The following is a 24,471-nucleotide window of genomic DNA, read 5'->3' as shown; positions in this document are numbered from 1 at the left end:
CCCGGACCATCGGCACCTAAAACATCTGTGGGCTAACACACACTAAAAACTGGCAAAATTGCCTAATTCCTATTGCGTTGCCAATAAAATGCTCCTAAATCCTTCTAAGGTGTCGTCGGGGCTACTGGAGTCATTCCCTAGGTCGTTACAGATGCTAGTATGGAAGAGTCCAAGAAAATTCGAGTTGGACCCCCGGCACCTAAAAAATCCGTGGGCTAACACACACGAAAAACTAGCAAAATTGCCTAATTCCTATTGCGTCGCTAATAAAATGCTTCTAAACCCTTCTAAAGTGCCGTCGGGGCAACTGGAGTCATTCCCTAGGTCATTACGGATGCTAGTATGTAAGAGTCCAAGAAAATTCGAGTCGGACCCCCGGCACCTAAAAAATCCGTGGGCTAACACACACGAAAAACTAGCAAAATTGCCTAATTCCTATTGCGTCGCCAATAAAATGCTCCTAAACCCTTCTAAAGCGCCGTCGGGGCTACTTGATTCATTCTCTAGGTTGTTACGAATTCTAATATGGAAGAGTCCAATAAAATTCGACCCGGACCTCCGACACCTAAAAAATCTGAGGGCTAACATACATGAAAAACTGGCAAAATTGCCTAATTCCTATTGCGTCGCAATGAAATGCTCCTAAACCCTTCTAAAGCGATATCGATGCTACTGGAATCATTCCCTAGGTCGTTACGGATGCTACTATGGAAGAGTCCAAGAAAATTTGACCCGGACTCTCGGCACCTAAAAAGGCCATGCGATAACACACACGAAAAACTGGCAAAATTGCCTAATTCTTAATGCGTCGCCAATAAAATGCTCCTAAACCCTTCTAAAGCGCCGTCCGGGCTACTGGAGTCATTCCCTAGGTCGTTACGAATTCTAATATGGAAGAGTCCAATAAAATTCGACCCGGACCCCCGTCACCTAAAAAATCTGAGGGCTAACATACATGAAAAACTGGCAAAATTGCCTAATTCCTATTGCGTCGCCAATAAAATGCTCATAAATCCTTCTAAAGCACCATCAGGGCTACTGGAGTCATTTCCTAGGTCGTTACGTATGCTACTATGGAAGAGTCCAAGAAAATTTGACTCGGACCTCCGACACCTAAAAAATCTATTGGCTAACACACACGAAAAACTGGCAAAATTGCCTAATTCCTAATGCATCCCCAATAAAATGCTCCTAAACCCTTCTAAAGCACTGTCGGGGCTACTGGAGTCATTTCCTAGGTCGTTACGGATGATAGTATGGAAGAGTCCAAGAAAATTCAACCCGGACCCCTTGCACCTAAAAATTCCGTGGGGTAACACACATGAAAAACTGGCAAAATTGCCTAATTGCTATTGCGTCACAATTAAAATACTCCTAAACCCTTCTAAAGCATCGTCGGGGCAACTGGAGTCATTCCCTAGGTCGTTACGGATGCTAATATGGAAGAGTCCAAGAAAATTCGACCCATACCCCCGGCACCTAAAAAATCTGTAGGCTAACACAAACGAAAAACTGGCAAAATTGCCTAATTCCTAATGCGTCGCAAATAAAATGCTCCTAAAGCCTTCTAAACGCCGTCGGGGATACTGGAGTCAATCCCTAGGTCATTACGGATGCTAATATGGAAGATTCCAAGAAACCTGGACCATCGGCACCTAAACAATCTGTGGGCTAACATACACGAAAAACTGGCAAAATTGCCTAATTCTTAATGCGTCGCCAATAAAATGCTTCTAAACCCTTCTAAAGCGCCATCGGGGCTACTGGAGTCATTCCCTAGGTCGTTACGGATGCTAGTATGGAAGAATCTAAGAAAATTTGAGTCGGACCCTCAGCACCTAAAAAATCTTTGGGCTAACATACACGAAAAACTGGAAAAATTGCCTAATTCCTAATGCGTCGCCAATGAAATGCTCCTAAACCCTTCTAAAGCACCAGCGGCGCTACTGGAGTCATTTCCTAGGTCGTTACGTATGCTATTATGGAAGAGTCCAATAAAATTTGACCCGGACCCCTGACACCTAAAAATTACATGGGCTAACACATACGAAAAACTGGCAAAATTGCATAATTCCTATTGCGTCGCCAATAAAATGCTTCTAAAACCTTCTAAATTACCGTCGGGGCAACAGGAGTCATTCCCTAGTTCGTTACGGCTGTTAATATGGAAGAGTCCAAGAAAAGTCGACCCGGACCATCGGCACCTAAAAAATCTGTGGGCTAACACACACGAAAAACTGGCAAAATTGCCTAATTCCTATTGCGTTGCCAATAAAATGCTCCTAAACCCTTCTAAGGCGTCGTCGGGGCTACTGGAGTCAATCCCTAGGTCGTTACGGATGCTAGTATGGAAGAGTCCAAGAAAATTCGAGTTGGACCCCCGGCACCTAAAAAATCCGTTGGCTAACACACACGAACAACTGGCAAAATTGTCTAATTCCTATTGCGTCGCCAATAAAATGCTTCTAAACCCTTCTAAAGTGCCGTCGGGGCAACTGGAGTCATTCCCTAGGTCATTACGGATGCTAGTATGTAAGAATCCAAGAAAATTCAAGTCGGACCCCCGGCACCTAAAAAATCCGTGGGCTAACACACACGAAAAACTGGCAAAATTGCCTAATTCCTATTGCGTCGCCAATAAAATGCACCTAAACCCTTCTAAAGCGCCGTCGGGGCTACTTGATTCATTCTCTAGGTCGTTACGAATTCTAATATGGAAGAGTCCAATAAAATTCAACCCGGACCCCCGGCACCTAAAAAATTTGAGGGCTAACATACATGAAAAACTGGCAAAATTGCCTAATTCCTATTGCGTCGCCAATAAAATACTCCTAAACCCTTCTAAAGCGATATCGATTCTACTGGAGTCATTCCCTAGGTCGTTACGGATGCTACTATGGAAGAGTCCAAGAAAATTTGACCCGGACCCTTGGCACCTAAAAAGGCCATGGGAAAACACACACGAAAAACTGGCAAAATTGCCTAATTCCTATTGCGTTGCCAATAAAATGCTCCTAAACCCTTCTAAAGCGCCGTCCGGGCTACTGGAGTCATTCCCTAGGTCATTTCGGATGCTAGTATGGAATAGTCCAAGAAAATTCGACTCAGACCCCCGGCACCTAAAAAATCTGTGGGATAACACACACAAAAAATAGGCAAAATTGCCTAATTCCTATTGCGTTGCCAATAAAATGCTCTTAAACCCTTCTAAAGCGTCGTCGGGGATACTGGAGTCATTCCCTAGGTCGTTACGGATGATAATATGGAATAGTCCAAAAACATTCGACCCGGACCCTCGGCATCTAAAAAATCTGTGGGCTAACATACACGAAAAACTTGCAAAATTGCCTAATTTCTAATGCGTCCCCAATAAAATGCTCCTAAACCCTTCTAAAGCACTGTCGGGGCTACTGGAGTCATTTCCTAGGTCGTTACGTATGATACTATGGAAGATTCCAAGAAAATTCGACCCGGACCCCTGGCACCTAAAAATTCCGTGGGGTAACACACATGAAAAACTGGCAAAATTGCCTAATTGCTATTGCGTCACCAATAAAATGCTCCTAAACCCTTCTAAAGCATCGTCGGGGCAACTGGAGTCATTCCCTATGTCGTTACGGATGCTAATATGGAAGAGTCCAAGAATATTCGAACCGGACCCCCGGCACTTAAAAAATCCGCGGTCTAACACACACGAAAAACTAGCAAAATTACCTAATTCCTATTGCATCGCCAATAAAATGCTCCTAAACCCTTCTAAAGCGCCGTCGGGGCTACTTGATTCATTCCCTAGGTCGTTTCGAATTCTAATATGGAAGAGTCCAATAAAATTCGACCCGGACCCTCGGCACCTAAAAAATTTGAGGGCTAACATACATGAAAAACTGGCAAAATTGCCTAATTCCTATTGTGTCGCCAATAAAATGCTCCTAAATCCTTCTAAAGCACCATCAGGGCTACTGGAGTCATTTCCTAGGTCGTTACGTATGCTACTATGGAAGAGTCCAAGAAAATTTGACCCGGACCTCCGACACCTAAAAAATCTAGTGGCTAACACACACGAAAAACTGGCAAAATTGCCTAATTCCTATTGCGTCGCCAATAAAATGCTTCTAAAACCTTCTAAAGTACCGTCGGGGCAACTGGAGTCAATCCCTAGGTCGTTACGGATGCTAATATGGAAGAGTCCTACAAAATTCGACCCGGACCATCGGCACCTAAAAAGTTTGTGGGCTAACACACACAAAAAACTGGCAAAATTGCCTAATTCTTAATGCGTTGCCAATAAAATGCTCCTAAACCCTTCTAAAGCGCCGTCCGGGCTACTGGAGTCATTCCCTAGGTCATTTCAGATGCTAGTATGGAATACTCCAAGAAAATTCGACTCAGACCCCCGGCACCTAAAAAATCGGTGGGATAACACACACGAAAAACTGGCAAAATTGCCTAATTCCTATTGCATCGCCAATAAAATGCTCCTAAACCCTTCTAAAGCGTCGTCAGGGTTATTAGAGTCATTCCCTAGGTCGTTACAGATGCTAATATGGAATAGTCCAAAAAAATTCGACCCGGACCCTCGGCATCTAAAAAATCTGTGGGCTAACATACACGAAAAACTGGCAAAATTGCCTAATTCCTAATGCGTCACCAATAAAATGCTCTTATACCCTTCTAAAGCATCATCAGGGCAACTGGAGTCATTCCCTAGGTCATTACGGATGCTAATATGGAAGAGTTCAACAAAATTTGACCCGGACCCCCGACACCTAAAAAATCTGTGGGCTAACACACACGAAAAACTGGCAAAATTGCCTAATTCCTAATGCGTCGCCAATAAAATGCTCCTAAAGCCTTCTAAAGCGCCGTCGGGGCTACTGGAGTCATTCCCTAGGTCGTTATGAATGCTAATATGGAAGAGTCCAAGAAAATTTGACCCGGACCCCTGGCACCTAAAAATTCTGTAGGGTAACACACATGAAAAACTGGCAAAATTGCCTAATTGCTATTGCGTCACCAATAAAATGCTCCTAAACCCTTCTAAAGCATCGTCGGGGCAACTGGAGTCATTCCCTATGTCGTTACGGATCATAATATGGAAGAGTCCAAGAAAATTCGACCCGGACCCCCGGCACCTAAAAAATCCGTGGGCTAACACACACGAAAAACTAGCAAAATTACCTAATTCCTATTGCGTCGCCAATAAAATGCTCTTAAACCCTTCTAAAGCGCCGTCGGGGCTACTTGATTCATTCCCTAGGTCGTTTCGAATTCTAATATGGAAGAGTCCAATAAAATTCGACCCGGACCCTCGGCACCTAAAAAATTTGAGGGCTAACATACATGAAAAACTGGCAAAATTGCATAATTCCTATTGCGTCGCCAATAAAATGCTCCTAAATCCTTCTAAAGCACCATCGGGGCTACTGGAGTCATTTCCTAGGTCGTTACGTATGCTACTATGGAAGAGTCCAAGAAAATTTGACCCGGACCTCCGACACCTAAAAAATCTATTGGCTAAGACACACGAAAAACTGGCAAAATTGCCTAATTCCTATTGCGTCGCCAATAAAATGCTTCTAAAACCTTCTAAAGTACCGTCGGGGCAACTGGAGTCATTCCCTAGGTCGTTACGGATGCTAATAGGGAAGATTCCAACAAAATTCAACCCGGACCATCGGCACCTAAAAAATCTGTGGGCTAACACACACGAAAAACTAGCAAAATTGCCTAATTCTTAATGCGTTGCCAATAAAATGCTCCTAAACCCTTCTAAAGCGCCGTCCGGGCTACTGGAGTCATTCCCTAGGTCATTACGGATACTAGTATGGAAGAGTCCAAGAAAATTCGAGTCGGACCCCCGGCACCTAAAAAATCCGTTGGCTAACACACACAAAAAACTGGCAAAATTGCCTAATTCCTATTGCGTCGCCAATAAAATGCTTCTAAACCCTTCTAAAGTGCCGTCGGGGCAACTGGAGTCATTCCCTAGGTCATTACGGATGCTAGTATGTAAGAGTCCAAAAAAATTCGAGTCGGACCCCCGGCACCTAAAAAATCTGTGGGCTAACACACACGAAAAACTGGCAAAATTGCCTAATTCCTATTGAGTCACCAATAAAATGCTCCTCAACCCTTCTAAAGTGCTGTTGGGGCTACTTGATTCATTCCCTAGGTCGTTACGAATTCTAATATGGAAGAGTCCAATAAAATTCGACCCGGACCCCCGGCACCTAAAAAATTTGAGGGCTAACATACATTAAAAACTGGCAAAATTGCCTAATTTCTATTGCGTCGCCAATAAAATGCTCCTAAACCCTTCTAAAGCGATATCGATACTACTGGAGTCATTCCCTAGGTCGTTACGGATGCTACTATGGAAGAGTCCAAGAAAATTTGACCCGGACCCTCGGCACCTAAAAAGGCCATGGGATAACACACATGAAAAACTAGCAAAATTGCGTAATCCCTATTTCGTCGCCAATAAAATGCTCCTAAACCCTTCTAAAGCGCCGTCCGGGCTACTGGAGTCATTCCCTAGGTCATTTCGGATGCTAGTATGGAATAGTCCAAGAAAATTCGACTCAGACCCCCGGCACCTAAAAAATCTGTGGGCTAACATACACGAAAAACTGGCAAAATTGCCTAATTCCTATTGCATCGCCAATAAAATGCTCCTAAACCCTTCTAAAGCGTCGTCGGAGCTATTGGAGTCATTCCCTAGGTAGTTACGGATGCTAATATGGAATAGTCCAAAAAAATTCGACCCGGACCCTCGGCATCTAAAAAATCTGTGGGCTAACATACACGAAAAACTGGCAAAATTGCCTAATTCCTAATGCGTCCCCAATAAAATGCTCCTAAACCCTTCTAAAGCACTATCGGGGCTACTGGAGTCATTTCCTAGGTCGTTACGGATGCTACTATGGAAGAGTCCAAGAAAATTCGACCCGGATCCCTGGCACCTAAAATTTCGTGGGCTAACACACACGAAAAACTGGCAAAATTGCCTAATTCCTATTGCGTCACCAATAAAATGCTCCTAAACCCTTCTAAAGCATCATCAGGGCAACTGGACTCATCCCCTAGGTCGTTACGGATGCTAATATGGAAGTGTTCAAGAAAATTTAACCCGGACTCCCGACACCTAAAAAATCTGTGGGCTAACACACACGAAAAACTGGCAAAAAATCCTAATTCCTAATGTGTCGCCAATAAAATGCTACTAAAGCCTTCTAAAGTGCCGTCGGGGCTACTGGAGTCATTCCCTAGGTCGTTACGAATGCTAATATGGAATAGTCCAAAAAAATTCGACCCGTACCCTCGGCACCTAAACAATCTGTGGACTAACATACACGAAAAACTAGCAAAATTGCCTAATTCTTAATGCGTCGCCAATAAAATGCTTCTAAACCCTTCTAAAGCACCGTCGGGACAACTGGAGTTATTCCCTAGGTCGTTACGGATGCTAGTATGGAAGAATCTATGAAAATTTGAGTCGGACCCCCGGCACCTAAAAATCTGTTTGCTAACATACACGAAAACTGGCAAAATTGCCTAATTCCTAATGCATCGCCAATGAAATTCTCCTAAACCCTTCTAAAGCACCGTCGAGGCTACTGGAGTCATTTCCTAGGTCATTACGTATGCTACTATGGAAGAGTCTAAGAAAATTTGACCCGGACCCCTGGCACCTAAAAATTCTGTGGGCTAACACAAATGAAAAACTGGCAAAATTGCCTAATTCCTATTGCGTCGCTAATAAAATGCTCCTAAACCCTTCTAAAGCGTCGTCGGGGCTATTGGAGTCATTTCCTAGGTCATTACGTATGCTACTATGAAAGAGTCCAAACTAATTCGATCCGGATCCTCGGCATCTAAAAAATCTATGGGCTAACATACACGAAAAACTAGCAAAATTGCCTAATTCCTAATGCGTCGCCAATAAAATGCTCCTAAACCCTTCTAAATCACCGATGGGGCTACTGGAGTCATTCCCTAGGTCGTTACGGATGTTAATATTGAAGAGTCCAAGAAAATTCGACTTGGACCCCCGGCACCTAAAAAATCTATGGCTAACACACACGAAAAACTGGCAAAATTGCCTAATTTCTATTGTGTCGCCAATAAAATGCTCCTAAACCCTTCTAAAGCGTCTTCGGGGCTATTGGAGTCATTCCCTAGGTCTCTACGGATGCTAGTATGGATGAGTAAAAGAAAATTCGACTCGGACCCCCGACACCTAAAATATCCGGGGGCTAACACACACGAAAAACTGGCAAAATTGCCTAATTCTAAATGTGTCGCCGATAAAATGCTTCTAAACCCTTCTAAAGCATCGTCGGGGCAACTGGAGTCATTCCCTAGGTCGTTACGGATGCTAATATGGAAGAGTCCAAGAAAATTCGACCCGGACCCTCGACACCAAAAAAATCCGTGGGCTAACACACACGAAAAACTGGCAAAATTGCCTAATTCCTAATGCGTCGCCAATAAAATGCTCCTAAATCCTTCTAAAGCACCGTCGGGGCTACTGGAGTCATTCCTTAGGTCGTTACGGATGCTAATACGGAAGATTCCAAGAAAATTCGACCCGGACCCCCGGCACCTAAAAAATCTGTGGGCTAACATACACGAAAAACTGGCAAAATTGCCTAATTCCTATTGCGTCGCCAATAAAATGCTCCTAAACCCTTCTAAATCGATATCAAGGCTACTGGAGTCATTCCCTAGGTCGTTACGTATGCTACTATGGAAGAGTCCAAGAAAATTCGACCTAGACCCTCGGCACCTAAAATGGCCATGGGATAACACACACAAAAAACTAGCAAAATTGCCTAATCCCTATTGCGTCGCCAATAAAATGCTCCTAAACCCTTCTAAAGAGCCGTCCGGGCTACTGGAGTCATTCCCTAGGTCATTTCGGATGCTAGTATGGAATAGTATAAAAGAATTCGACCCGGACCCTCGTCATCTAAAAAATCTGTGGGCTAACATACACGAAAAATTGGCAAAATTGCCTAATTCCTAATGTGTTGCCAATAAAATGCTCCTAAAATCATCTAAAGCACCGTCGGGGATACTGGAGTCATTTCCTAGGTCGTTACGTATGCTACTATGGAAGAGTCCAAGAAAATTCGACCCGGACCCCTGGCACCTAAAAATTTCGTGGGCTAACACACACGAAAAACTGGAAAATTGCCTAATTCCTATTGTGTCACCAATAAAATGCTCCTAAACCCTTCTAAAGCATCGTTGGAGCAACTGGAGTCATTCCCTAGGTCGTTACGGATGCTAATATGGAATAGTCCAAAAAAATTCGACCCGGACCCCCGTCACCTAAAATATCCGTGGGCTAACACACACGAAAAACTGGCAAAATTGCCTAATTCCTAATGCGTCGCCAATAAAATGCTCCTAAAGCCTTCTAAAGCGCCGTCGGGGCTACTGGAGTAATTACCTAGGTCGTTACGGATGCTAATACGAAAGATTCCAAGAAAATTCGACCCGGACCCTCGGCAACTAAACAATCTGTGGGCTAACATACACGAAAAACTGGCAAAATTGCCTAATTCTTAATGAGTCGCCAATAAAATGCTTATAAACCCTTCTAAAGCGCCGTCGGGGCTACTGGAGTCATTCCCTAGGTCGTTATGGATGCTAATATGGAAGAGTCCAAGAAAATTCGACCCAGACCCCTCGCACCTAAAAAATCCGTGGGCTAACACACATGAAAAACTGGCAAAATTGCCTAATTCCTATTGCATCGCCAATAAAATGCTCCTAAAGCCTTCTAAAGCGTCGTCGGGGCTACTGGAGTCATTACCTAGGTCATTACGGATGCTAATATGGAAGAGTCCAAAACAATTCGACCCGGACCCTCGGTATCTAAAAAATCTGAGGGCTAATATACACAAAAAACTGGCAAAATTGCCTAATTCTAAATGCGTCGCCAATAAAATGCTTCTAAACCCTTCTAAAGCGTCGTCGGGGCAACTGGAGTCATTCCCTAGGTCGTTACGGATGCTAATATGGAAGAGTCCAAGAAAATTCGACCCATACCCCCGGCACCAAAAATATCCGTGGGCTAACACACACGAAAAACTGACAAAATTGCCTAATTCCTATTGCATCGCCAATAAAATGCTCCTAAACCCTTCTAAAGAATAATAGGGGCTATTGGAGTCATTACCTAGGTCGTTATGGATGCTAATATGGAAGTGTCCAAAATAATTCGATCCGGACCCTCGGTATCTAAAAAATCTGAGGGCTAACATACACGAAAAACTTGCAAAATTGCCTAATTCCTAATGTGTCGCTAATAAAATGCTCCTAAACCCTTCTAAATCACTGACGGGGCTACTGGAGTCATTCCCTAGGTCGTTACAGATGCTAATATTGAAGAGTCCAAGAAAATTCGACTCGGACCCCCGGCACCTAAAAAATCTATGGGCTAACACACACGAAAAACTGGCAAAATTGCCTAATTTCTATTGTGTCGCTAATAAAATGCTCCTAAACCCTTCTAAATCATCGTCGGGGCTATTGGAGTCATTTCCTAGGTCTCTACGGATGCTAGTATGGATGAGTCCAAGAAATTTCGACTCGGACCCCCGGCACCTAAAAAATCCGGGGGCTAACACACACGAAAAACTGGCAAAATTGCCTAATTCCTATTGCGTCGCCAATAAAATCCTCCTAAACCCTTCTAAAGCATCATCGGGGTTACTGGAGTCATTCCCTAGGTTGTTACGGATGCTAGTATAGAAGTGTCCAAGAAAATTCGACTCGGACCCTCGGCACCTAAAAAATCTGTGGGCTAACACACACGAAAAACTGGCAAAATTGCCTAATTCCTATTGCGTCGCCAATAAAATGTTCCTAAACCCTTCTGAAGCATCGTCGGGGCTATTGGTGTCATTCCCTAGGTCTTTACGGATGCTAATATGGAAGAGTCCAAAAAACTTCGACTCGGACGCTCGGCATCTAAAAAATCTGTGGGCTAACAGACACGAAAAACTGGCAAAATTGCCTAATTCCTAATGCGTCGCCAATAAAATGCAACTAAACCTTTCTAAAGCGCCGTCGGGGCTACTGGAGTCATTTCCTAGGTCCTTACGGATGCTAATATGGAAGAGTCCAAGAAAATTCGACCCGGACCCTCGGCACCTAAAAAATCTGTGGGATAACAAACACGAAAAACTGGCAAAATTGCCTAATCCCTATTGCATCGCCAATAAAATGCTCCTAAACCCTTCTAAAGCGCCGTCCGGGCTACTGGAGTCATTCCCTAGGTCGTTACAGATGCTAATATGGAAGAGTCCAAAAAAATTCGACCCGGACTCTCGGCATCTAAAAAATCTGTGGGCTAACATACATGAAAAACTGGCAAAATTGCCTAATTCCTAATGCATCGCCAATAAAATGCTCCTAAACCCTTCTAAAGCACCGACGGGGGTACTGGAGTCATTCCCTAGGTCGTTACGGATGCTACTATGGAAGAGTCCAAGAGAATTCGACCCGGACCCCAGGCACCTAAAAATTCCGTGGGCTAACACATACGAAAAACTGGCAAAATTGCCTAATTCCTATTGCGTCACCAATAAAATGCTCCTAAACCCTTCTAAACATCGTCGGGGCAACTGGAGTCATTCCATAGGTCGTTACGGATGCTAATATGGAAGAGTCCAAGAAAATTCAACCCGGACCTCGACACCTAAAAATCCGTGGACTAACACACACGAAAAACTAGCAAAATTGCCTAATTCCTATTGCATCGCCAATAAAATGCTCCTAAAGCCTTCTAAAGCTCCATCGGGGCTACTGGAGTCATTCCCTAGGTCGTTACGGATGCTAATATGGAAGTGTCCAAAATAATTCGATCCGGACCCTCGGTATCTAAAAAATCTGAGGGCTAACATACACAAAAAACTGGCAAAATTGCCTAATTCTAAATGCGTCGCCAATAAAATGCTTCTAAACCCTTCTAAAGCGTCGTCGGGGCAACTGGAGTCATTCCCTAGGTCGTTACGGATGCTAATATGGAAGAGTCCAAGAAAATTCGACCCAGACCCCCGGCACCAAAAAAATCCGTGGGCTAACACACACGAAAAACTGGCAAAATTGCCTAATTCCTATTGCGTCGCCAATAAAATGCTCCTAAACCCTTCTAAAGAATCATAGGGGCTATTGGAGTCATTACCTAGGTCGTTACAGATGCTAATATGGAAGTGTCCAAAATAATTCGATCCGAACCCTCGGTATCTAAAAAATCTGAGGGCTAACATACACGAAAAACTAGCAAAATTGCCTAATTCCTAATGTGTCGCTAATAAAATGCTCCTAAACCCTTCTAAATCACCGACGGGGCTACTGGAGTCAATCCCTAGGTCGTTACGGATGCTAATATTGAAGAGTCCAAGAAAATTCGACTCGGACCCCCGGCACCTAAAAAATCTATGGGCTAACACACACGAAAAACTAGCAAAATTGCCTAATTTCTATTGTGTCGCCAATAAAATGCTCCTAAACCCTTCTAAAGCATCGTCGGGGCTATTGGAGTCATTCCCTAGGTCTCTACGGATGCTAGTATGGAAGAGTCCAAGAAATTTCGACTCGGACCCCCGGCACCTAAAAAATCCGGGGGCTAACACACACGAAAAACTGGCAAAATTGCCTAATTCCTATTGCGTCGCCAATAAAATCCTCCTAAACCCTTCTAAAGCATCGTCGGGGCTACTGAAGTCATTCCCTAGGTTGTTACGGATGCTAGTATAGAAGAGTCCAAGAAAATTCTACTCGGACCCTCGGCACCTAAAAAATCTGTGGGCTAACACACACGAAAAACTGGCAAAATTGCCTAATTCCTATTGCGTCGCCAATAAAATATTCCTAAACCCTTCTGAAGCATCGTCGGGGCTATTGGTGTCATTCCCTAGGTCATTACGGATGCTAATATGGAAGAGTCCAAAAAAATTCGACTCGGACCCTCGGCATCTAAAAAATCTGTGGGCTAACAGACACAAAAAACTAGCAAAATTGCCTAATTCCTAATGCATCGCCAATAAAATGCACCTAAACCTTTCTAAAGCATCGTCGGGGCTACTGGAGTCATTCCCTAGGTCGTTACGGATGCTAATATGGAAGAGTCCAAGAAAATTCGACCCGGACCATCGGCACCTAAAAAATCTGTGGGATAACAAACACGAAAAACTGGCAAAATTGCCTAATCCCTATTGTGTCGCCAATAAAATGCTCCTAAACCCTTCTAAAGCATCGTCGGGGCTATTGGAGTCATTCCCTAGGTCTCTACGGATGCTAGTATGGAAGAGTCCAAGAAATTTCGACTCGGACCCCCGGCACCTAAAAAATCCGGGGGCTAACACACACGAAAAACTGGCAAAATTGCCTAATTCCTATTGCGTCGCCAATAAAATCCTCCTAAACCCTTCTAAAGCATCGTCGGGGCTACTGAAGTCATTCCCTAGGTTGTTACGGATGCTAGTATAGAAGAGTCCAAGAAAATTCTACTCGGACCCTCGGCACCTAAAAAATCTGTCTGCTAACACACACGAAAAACTGGCAAAATTGCCTAATTCCTATTGCGTCGCCAATAAAATATTCCTAAACCCTTTTGAAGCATCGTCGGGGCTATTGGTGTCATTCCCTAGGTCGTTACGGATGCTAATATGGAAGAGTCCAAAAAAATTCGACTCGGACCCTCGGCATCTAAAAAATCTGTGGGCTAACAGACACAAAAAACTGGCAAAATTGCCTAATTCCTAATGCATCACCAATAAAATGCACCTAAACCTTTCTAAAGCATCGTCGGGGCTACTGGAGTCATTCCCTAGGTCGTTACGGATGCTAATATGGAAGAGTCCAAGAAAATTCGACCCGGACCCTCGGCACCTAAAAAATCTGTGGGATAACAAACACGAAAAACTGGCAAAATTGCCTAATCCCTATTGTGTCGCCAATAAAATGCTTCCAAAACCATTTTAAAGTGCCGTCGGGGCAACTGGAGTCATTTCCTAGGTCATTACGGATGCTAGTATGTAAGAGTCCAAGAAAATTCAAGTCGGACCCCCGGCACCTAAAAAATCCGTGGGCTAACACACACGAAAAACTGGCAAAATTGCCTAATTCCTATTGCGTCGCCAATAAAATCCTCCTAAACCCTTCTAAAGCATCGTCGGGGCTACTGAAGTCATTCCCTAGGTTGTTACGGATGCTAGTATAGAAGAGTCCAAGAAAATTCTACTCGGACCCTCGGCACCTAAAAAATCTGTCTGCTAACACACACGAAAAACTGGCAAAATTGCCTAATTCCTATTGCGTCGCCAATAAAATATTCCTAAACCCTTCTGAAGCATCGTCGGGGCTATTGGTGTCATTCCCTAGGTCGTTACGGATGCTAATATGGAAGAGTTCAAAAAAATTCGACTCGGACCCTCGGCATCTAAAAAATCTGTGGGCTAACAGACACAAAAAACTGGCAAAATTGCCTAATTCCTAATGCATCGCCAATAAAATGCACCTAAACCTTTCTAAAGCATCGTCGGGGCTACTGGAGTCATTTCCTAGGTCGTTACGGATGCTAATATGGAAGAGTCCAAGAAAATTCGACCCGGACCCTCGGCACCTAAAAAATCTGTGGGATAACAAACACGAAAAACTGGCAAAATTGCCTAATCCCTATTGCATCGCCAATAAAATGCTCCTAAACCCTTCTAAAGCGCCGTCCGGGCTACTGGAGTCATTCCCTAGGTCGTTACAGATGCTAATATGGAAGAGTCTAAAAAAATTCGACCCGGACTATCGGCATCTAAAAAATCTGTGGGCTAACATACATGAAAAACTGGCAAAATTGCCTAATTCCTAATGCATCGCCAATAAAATGCTCCTAAACCCTTCTAAAGCACCGTCGGGGCTACTGGAGTCATTCCCTAGGTCGTTACGGATGCTACTATGGAAGAGTCCAAGAGAATTCGACCCGGACCCCTGGCACCTAAAAATTCTGTGGGCTAACACACACGAAAAACTGGCAAAATTGCCTAATTCCTATTGCATCACCAATAAAATGCTCCTAAACCCTTCTAAACATCGTCGGGGCAACTGGAGTCATTCCATAGGTCGTTACAGATGCTAATATGGAAGAGTCCAAGAAAATTCAACCCGGACCCCCGACACCTAAAAATCCGTGGACTAACACACATGAAAAACTAGCAAAATTGCCTAATTCCTATTGCATCGCTAATAAAATGCTCCTAAAGCCTTCTAAAGCTCCATCGGGGCTACTGGAGTCATTCCCTAGGTCGTTACGGATGCTAATATGGAAGTGACCAAAATAATTCGATCCGGACCCTCGGTATCTAAAAAATCTGAGGGCTAACATACACGAAAAACTGGCAAAATTGCCTAATTCTAAATGCGTCGCCAATAAAATGCTTCTAAACCCTTCTAAAGCGTCGTCGGGGCAACTGGAGTCATTCCCTAGGTCGTTACGGATGCTAATATGGAAGAGTCCAAGAAAATTTGACCTATACCCCCGGCACCAAAAAAATCCGTGGGCTAACACACACGAAAAATTGGCAAAATTGCCTAATCCCTATTGTGTCGCCAATAAAATGCTCCTAAACCCTTCTAAAGCATCGTCGGGGCTATTGGAGTCATTCCCTAGGTCTCTACGGATGCTAGTATGGAAGTGTCCAAGAAATTTCGACTCGGACCCCCGGCACCTAAAAAATCCGGGGGCTAACACACACGAAGAACTGGCAAAATTGCCTAATTCCTATTGCGTCGCCAATAAAATCCTCCTAAACCCTTCTAAAGCATCGTCGGGGCTACTGAAGTCATTCCCTAGGTTGTTACGGATGCTAGTATAGAAGAGTCCAAGAAAATTCTACTCGGACCCTCGGCACCTAAAAAATCTGTGGGCTAACACACACGAAAAACTGGCAAAATTGCCTAATTCCTATTGCGTCGCCAATAAAATATTCCTAAACCCTTCTGAAGCATCGTCGGGGCTATTGGTGTCATTCCCTAGGTCGTTACGGATGCTAATATGGAAGAGTCCAAAAAAATTCGACTCGGACCCTCGGCATCTAAAAAATCTGTGGGCTAACAGACACAAAAAACTGGCAAAATTGCCTAATTCCTAATGCATCGCCAATAAAATGCACCTAAACCTTTCTAAAGCATCGTCGGGGCTACTGGAGTCATTCCCTAGGTCGTTACGGATGCTAATATGGAAGAGTCCAAGAAAATTCGACCCGGACCCTCGGCACCTAAAAAATCTGTGGGATAACAAACACGAAAAACTGGCAAAATTGCCTAATCCCTATTGTGTCGCCAATAAAATGCTCCTAAACCCTTCTAAAGCATCGTCGGGGCTATTGGAGTCATTCCCTAGGTCTCTACGGATGCTAGTATGGAAGAGTCCATGAAATTTCGACTCGGACCCCCGGCACCTAAAAAATCCGGGGGCTAACACACACGAAAAACTGGCAAAATTGCCTAATTCCTATTGCGTCGCCAATAAAATCCTCCTAAACCCTTCTAAAGCATCGTCGGGGCTACTGAAGTCATTCCCTAGGTTGTTATGGATGCTAGTATAGAAGAGTCCAAGAAAATTCTACTCGGACCCTCGGCACCTAAAAAATCTGTGGGCTAACACACACGAAAAACTGGCAAAATTGCCTAATTCCTATTGCGTCGCCAATAAAATATTCCTAAACCCTTCTGAAGCATCGTCGGGGCTATTGGTGTCATTCCCTAGGTCGTTACGGATGCTAATATGGAAGAGTCCAAAAAAATTCGACTCGGACCCTCGGCATCTAAAAAATCTGTGGGCTAACAGACACAAAAAACTGGCAAAATTGCCTAATTCCTAATGCATCGCCAATAAAATGCACCTAAACCTTTCTAAAGCATCGTCGGGGCTACTGGAGTCATTCCCTAGGTCGTTACGGATGCTAATATGGAAGAGTCCAAGAAAATTCGACCCGGACCCTCGGCACCTAAAAAATCTGTGGGATAACAAACACGAAAAACTGGCAAAATTGCCTAATCCCTATTGCATCGCCAATAAAATGCTCCTAAACCCTTCTAAAGCGCCGTCCGGGCTACTGGAGTCATTCCCTAGGTCGTTACAGATGCTAATATGGAAGAGTCTAAAAAAATTCGACCCGGACTATCGTCATCTAAAAAATCTGTGGGCTAACATACATGAAAAACTGGCAAAATTGCCTAATTCCTAATGGATCGCCAATAAAATGCTCCTAAACCCTTCTAAAGCACCGTCGGGGCTACTGGAGTCATTCCCTAGGTCGTTACGGATGCTACTATGGAAGAGTCCAAGAGAATTCGACCCGGACCCCTGGCACCTAAAAATTCTGTGGGCTAACACACACGAAAAACTGGCAAAATTGCCTAATTCCTATTGCGTCACCAATAAAATGCTCCTAAACCCTTCTAAACATCGTCGGGGCAACTGGAGTCATTCCATAGGTCGTTACAGATGCTAATATGGAAGAGTCCAAGAAAATTCAACCCGGACCCCCGACACCTAAAAATCCGTGGACTAACACACATGAAAAACTAGCAAAATTGCCTCATTCCTATTGCATCGCTAATAAAATGCTCCTAAAGCCTTCTAAAGCTCCATCGGGGCTACTGGAGTCATTCCCTAGGTCGTTACGGATGCTAATATGGAAGTGACCAAAATAATTCGATCCGGACCCTCGGTATCTAAAAAATCTGAGGGCTAACATACACGAAAAACTGGCAAAATTGCCTAATTCTAAATGCGTCGCCAATAAAATGCTTCTAAACCCTTCTAAAGCGTCGTCGGGGCAACTGGAGTCATTCCCTAGGTCGTTACGGATGCTAATATGGAAGAGTCCAAGAAAATTTGACCTATACCCCCGGCACCAAAAAAATCCGTGGGCTAACACACACGAAAAATTGGCAAAATTGCCTAATCCCTATTGTGTCGCCAATAAAATGCTCCTAAACCCTTCTAAAGCATCGTCGGGGCTATTGGAGTCATTCCCTAGGTCTCTACGGATGCTAGTATGGAAGAGTCCAAGAAATTTCGACTCGGACCCCCGGCACCTAAAAAATCCGGGGGCTAACACACACGAAGAACTGGCAAAATTGCCTAATTCCTATTGCGTCGCCAATAAAATCCTCCTAAACCCTTCTAAAGCATCGTCGGGGCTACTGAAGTCATTCCCTAGGTTGTTACGGATGCTATTATAGAAGAGTCCAAGAAAATTCTACTCGGACCCTCGGCACCTAAAAAATCTGTGGGCTAACACACACGAAAAACTGGCAAAATTGCCTAATTCCTATTGCGTCGCCAATAAAATATTCCTAAACCCTTCTGAAGTATCGTCGGGGCTATTGGTGTCATTCCCTAGGTCGTTACGGATGCTAATATGGAAGAGTCCAAAAAAATTCGACTCGGACCCTCGGCATCTAAAAAATCTGTGGGCTAACAGACACAAAAAACTGGCAAAATTGCCTAATTCCTAATGCATCGCCAATAAAATGCACCTAAACCTTTCTAAAGCATCGTCGGGGCTACTGGAGTCATTCCCTAGGTCGTTACGGATGCTAATATGGAAGAGTCCAAGAAAATTCGACCCGGACCCTCGGCACCTAAAAAATCTGTGGGATAACAAACACGAAAAACTGGCAAAATTGCCTAATCCCTATTGTGTCGCCAATAAAATGCTCCTAAACCCTTCTAAAGCATCGTCGGGGCTATTGGAGTCATTCCCTAGGTCTCTACGGATGCTAGTATGGAAGAGTCCAAGAAATTTCGACTCGGACCCCCGGCACCTAAAAAATCCGGGTGCTAACACACACGAAAAACTGGCAAAATTGCCTAATTCCTATTGCGTCGCCAATAAAATCCTCCTAAACCCTTCTAAAGCATCGTCGGGGCTACTGAAGTCATTCCCTAGGTTGTTACGGATGCTAGTATAGAAGAGTCCAAGTAAATTCTACTCGGACCCTCGGCACCTAAAAAATCTGTGGGCTAACACACACGAAAAACTGGCAAAATTGCCTAATTCCTATTGCGTCGCCAATAAAATATTCCTAAACCCTTCTGAAGCATCGTCGGGGCTATTGGTGTCATTCCCTAGGTCGTTACGGATGTTAATATGGAAGAGTCCAAAAAAATTCGACTCGGACCCTCGGCATCTAAAAAATCTGTGGGCTAACAGACACAAAAAACTGGCAAAATTGCCTAATTCCTAATGCATCGCCAATAAAATGCACCTAAACCTTTCTAAAGCATCGTCGGGGCTACTGGAGTCATTCCCTAGGTCGTTACGGATGCTAATATGGAAGAGTCCAAGAAAATTCGACCCAGACCCTCGGCACCTAAAAAATCTGTGGGATAACAAACACGAAAAACTGGCAAAATTGCCTAATCCCTATTGCATCGCCAATAAAATGCTCCTAAACCCTTCTAAAGCGCCGTCCGGGCTACTGGAGTCATTCCCTAGGTCGTTACAGATGCTAATATGGAAGAGTCTAAAAAAATTCGACCCGCACTATCGGCATCTAAAAAATCTGTGGGCTAACATACATGAAAAACTGGCAAAATTGCCTAATTCCTAATGCATCGCCAATAAAATGCTCCTAAACCCTTCTAAAGCACCGTCGGGGCTACTGGAGTCATTCCCTAGGTCGTTACGGATGCTACTATGGAAGAGTCCAAGAGAATTGGACCCGGACCCCTGGCACCTAAAAATTCTGTGGGCTAACACACACGAAAAACTGGCAAAATTGCCTAATTCCTATTGCGTCACCAATAAAATGCTACTAAACCCTTCTAAACATCGTCGGGGCAACTGGAGTTATTCCATAGGTCGTTACAGATGCTAATATGGAAGAGTCCAAGAAAATTCAACCCGGACCCCCGACACCTAAAAATCCGTGGACTAACACACATGAAAAACTAGCAAAATTGCCTAATTCCTATTGCATCGCTAATAAAATGCTCCTAAAGCCTTCTAAAGCTCCATCGGGGCTACTGGAGTCATTCCCTAGGTCGTTACGGATGCTAATATGGAAGTGAACAAAATAATTCGATCCGGACCCTCGGTATCTAAAAAATCTGAGGGCTAACATACACGAAAAACTGGCAAAATTGCCTAATTCTAAATGCGTCGCCAATAAAATGCTTCTAAACCCTTCTAAAGCGTCGTCGGGGCAACTGGAGTCATTCCCTAGGTCGTTACGGATGCTAATATGGAAGAGTCCAAGAAAATTTGACCTATACCCCCCGGCACCAAAAAAATCCGTGGGCTAACACACACGAAAAATTGGCAAAATTGCCTAATCCCTATTGTGTCGCCAATAAAATGCTCCTAAACCCTTCTAAAGCATCGTCGGGGCTATTGGAGTCATTCCCTAGGTCTCTACGGATGCTAGTATGGAAGAGTCCAAGAAATTTCGACTCGGACCCCCGGCACCTAAAAAATCCGGGGGCTAACACACACGAAGAACTGGCAAAATTGCCTAATTCCTATTGCGTCGCCAATAAAATCCTCCTAAACCCTTCTAAAGCATCGTCAGGGCAACCGGAGTCATTCCCTAGGTCGTTAGGGATGCTAATATGGAAGAGTCCAAAAAAATTCGACCCGAACCCTCAGCACCTAAAAAATCTGTGGGCTAACACATGCGAAAAACTGGCAAAATTGCCTAATTTCGATTGTGTCGCCAATAAAATGCTACTAAACCCTTCTAAAGCATCGTCGGGGCTATTGAAGTCATTCCCTAGGTCTCTACGGATGCTATTATGGAAGATTCCAAGAAATTTCGACTCGGACCCCCGGCACCTAAAAAATCCGGGGGCTAACATACACGAAAAACTGGCAAAATTGCCTAATTCCTATTGCGTCGCCAATAAAATCCTCCTAAACCCTTCTAAAGCATCGTCGGGGCTACTGAAGTCATTCCCTAGGTTGTTACGGATACTAGTATAGAAGAGTCCAAGAAAATTCGACTCAGACCCTCGGCACCTAAAAAATCTGTGGGCTAACACACACGAAAAACTGGCAAAATTGCCTAATTCCTATTGCGTCGCCAATAAAATGTTCCTAAACCCTTCTAAAGCATCGTCGGGGCTATTGGTGTCATTCCCTAGGTCGTTACGGATGCTAATATGGAAGAGTCCAAAAAAATTCGACTCGGACCCTCAGCATCTAAAAAATCTGTGGGCTAACAGACACGAAAAACTGGCAAAATTGCCTAATTCCTAATGCGTCGCCAATAAAATGCACCTAAACCTTTCTAAAGCGCCATCGGGGCTACTGGAGTCATTCCCTAGGTCGTTACGGATGCTAATATGGAAGAGTCCAAGAAAATTTGACCCGGACCCTCGGCACCTAAAAATTCTGTGGGATAACAAACACTAAAAACTGGCAAAATTGCCTAATCCCTATTACATCGCCAATAAAATGCTCCTAAACCCTTCTAGGTTGTTACGGATGCTAATATGGTATAGTCCAAAAAAATTTGACCCGGACCCCCGGCACCTAAAAAATCTGTGGGCTAACATACATGAAAAACTGGCAAAATTGCCTAATTCCTAATGCGTCGCCAATAAAATGCTCCTAAACCCTTCTAAAGCACCGTCGGGGCTACTGGAGTCATTCCCTAGGTCGTTACGGATTCTAATATGTAATAGTCCAAGAAAATTCGACCCGGACCCCTGGCACCTAAAAAATCCGTTGGCTAACATACACGAAAAACTGGCAAAATTGCCTAATTCCTATTGCGTCGCCAATAAAATCCTCCTAAACCCTTCTAAAGCATCGTCGGGGCTACTGAAGTCATTCCCTAGGTTGTTACGGATGCTAGTATAGAAGAGTCCAAGAAAATTCGACTCGGACCCTCGGCACCTAAAAAATCTGTGGGCTAACACACACGAAAAACTGGCAAAATTGCCTAATTCCTATTGCGTCGCCAATAAAATGCTCCTAAACCCTTCTAAAGCGCCGTCCGGGCTATTGGAGTCATTCCCTAGGTCGTTAAAATGCTAATATGGAATACTCCAAGAAAATTCGACCCGGACCCTCGGCACCTAAAAAATCTATGGGCTAACACAAACAAAAAACCGGCAAAATTGCCTAATTCTTAATGCGTCGCCAATAAAATGCTGCTAAACCCTTCTAAAGCGCCATCGGGGCTACTGGAGTCATTCCCTAGGTCGTTACTGATGCTAATATGGAAGAGTCCAAGAAAACCCATCCCGGACCCTCGGCACCTAAAAAATCTGTGGGCTAACATATACGAAAAACTGGCAAAATTGCCTAATTCCTAATGCGTCGCCAATAAAATGCTTCTAAACCCTCTAAAGCGCCGTCGGGACTACTAGAGTCATTCCTTAGGTCGTTACAGATTCTAGTAGGGAAGATTCCAAGAAAATTCGACCCGTACCTCCGGCACCTAAAAAATCCGTGGGCTAGCACACATGAAAAAACTAGGAAAATTGCCTAATTTCTATTGCGTCGCCAATGAAATGCTCCTAAACCCTTCTAAAGCAATATCGAGTCTACTAGAGTCATTCCCTAGGTCGTTACAGATGCTAATATGGAAGAGTCCAAGAAAATTTAACACGAACCCTCGGCACCTAAAAAGGCCATGGGATAACACACACAAAAAACTAGCAAAATTGCGTAATCCCTATTGCGTCGCCAATAAAATGCTCATAAACCCTTCTAAAGCGCCGTCCGGGCTACTAGAGTCATTCCCTAGGTCATTTCGGATGCTAGTATTGAATAGTCCAAGAAAATTCGACCCGGACCCTCGGCACCTAAAAAATCTGTGGGCTAACACACATGAAAAACTGGCAAAATTGCCTAATTCCTAATGCGTCGCCAATAAAATGGTCCTAAACCCTTCTAAAGCGTCGTCGCGGCTACTAGAGTCATTCCCTAGGTTGTTACGGATGCTACTATGGAAGAATCCAAGAAAATTCAACCCGGACCCTCGGCACCTAAAAAATCTGTGGGCTTACATACACGAAAAACTTGCAAAATTGTCTAATTCCTAATGCATCGCCAATAAAATACTCCTAAACCTTTCTAAAGCATCTTTGGGGCTGCTGGAGTCATTCCCTAGGTCGTTACGGATGCTACTATGGAAGATTCCAAGAAAATTCAACCCAGACCCTCGGCACCTAAAAATTTTGTGGGCTTACATACACGAAAAACTTGCAAAATTGTCTAATTCATAATGCGTCGCCAATAAAATACTCCTAAACCTTTCTAAAGCATCTTTGGGGCTGCTGGAGTCATTCCCTAGGTCGTTACGGATGCTACTATGGAAGGGTCTAAGAAAATTCGACCCGAACCCCCGGCATTTAAAAAATCTGTGGGCTAACACACATGAAAACTGGAAAAATTGCCTAATTCCTATTGCGTCGCTAATAAAATGCTCCTAAACACTTTTAAAGCACAGTCGAGGCTATTGGAGTCATTCCCTAGGTCGTTACGGATGCTAATATGAAAGAGGCCAAGAAAATTCGACCCGGACCCTCGGCACCTAAATCATCTGTGGGCTAACATACACGAAAAACTGGCAAAATTGTCTAATTCCTAATGCGTCGCCAATAAAATGCTACTAAACCCATCTAAAGCGCCTTCGGGGCTACTGTAGTCATTCCCTAGGTCGTTACGGATGCTAATATGGAAGAGTCCAAGAAAATGCGACTCGTACCTCCAGCACCTAAAAAATCCGTGGGCTAACACACACGAAAAACTGGAAAAATTGCCTAATTCCTATTGCGTCGCCAATAAAATGCTCCTAAACCCTTTTAAAGCGCCGTCGGGGCAACTGGAGTCATTCGCTAGGTCGTTACGGATGCTAATATGGAAGAGTCCAAGAAAATTCGACCCGGACCCTTGGCACCTAAAAAATCTGTGGGCTAACACACACGAAAAACTGACAAAATTGTGTAATTCCTATTGCGTCGCCAATAAAATGCTCCTAAACCGTTCTAAAGCACCGTCAGGGCTACTGGAGTCATTCTGTAGGTCGTTATAGATGCTAATATCGAAGATACCAAGAAACTTCGACCCGGACCCTCAGCACCTAAAAAATCCGTGGGCTAACACTCATGAAAAACTGGAAAAATTGCCGAATTCCTATTGCGTCGCCAATAAAATACTCCTAAACCCTTCTAAAGCGCCATTGGGGCTACTGGAGTCATACCCTAGGTCGTTACGGATGCAACTATGGAAGAGTCCAAGAAAATTTGACCCGGACCCTCGGCACCTAAAAAATCTGTGGGCTAACACACACGAAAAACTGGCAAAATTGCCTAATTCCTAATGCGTCGCCAATAAAATGCTCGTAAACCCTTCTAAAGCGCCGTCGGGGCTACTGGAGTCATTACCTAGGTCGTTTCGGATGCTAATATGGAAGAGTCCAAAAAAATTTGACCCG

Source organism: Solanum dulcamara, chromosome 2 (genome assembly GCF_947179165.1).
Source record: "Solanum dulcamara chromosome 2, daSolDulc1.2, whole genome shotgun sequence".
NCBI classification, from domain to species: Eukaryota; Viridiplantae; Streptophyta; class Magnoliopsida; order Solanales; family Solanaceae; genus Solanum; species Solanum dulcamara.
The sequence above is the reverse complement of the archived record's forward strand: the minus strand, read 5'-3'. Positions refer to the sequence as shown.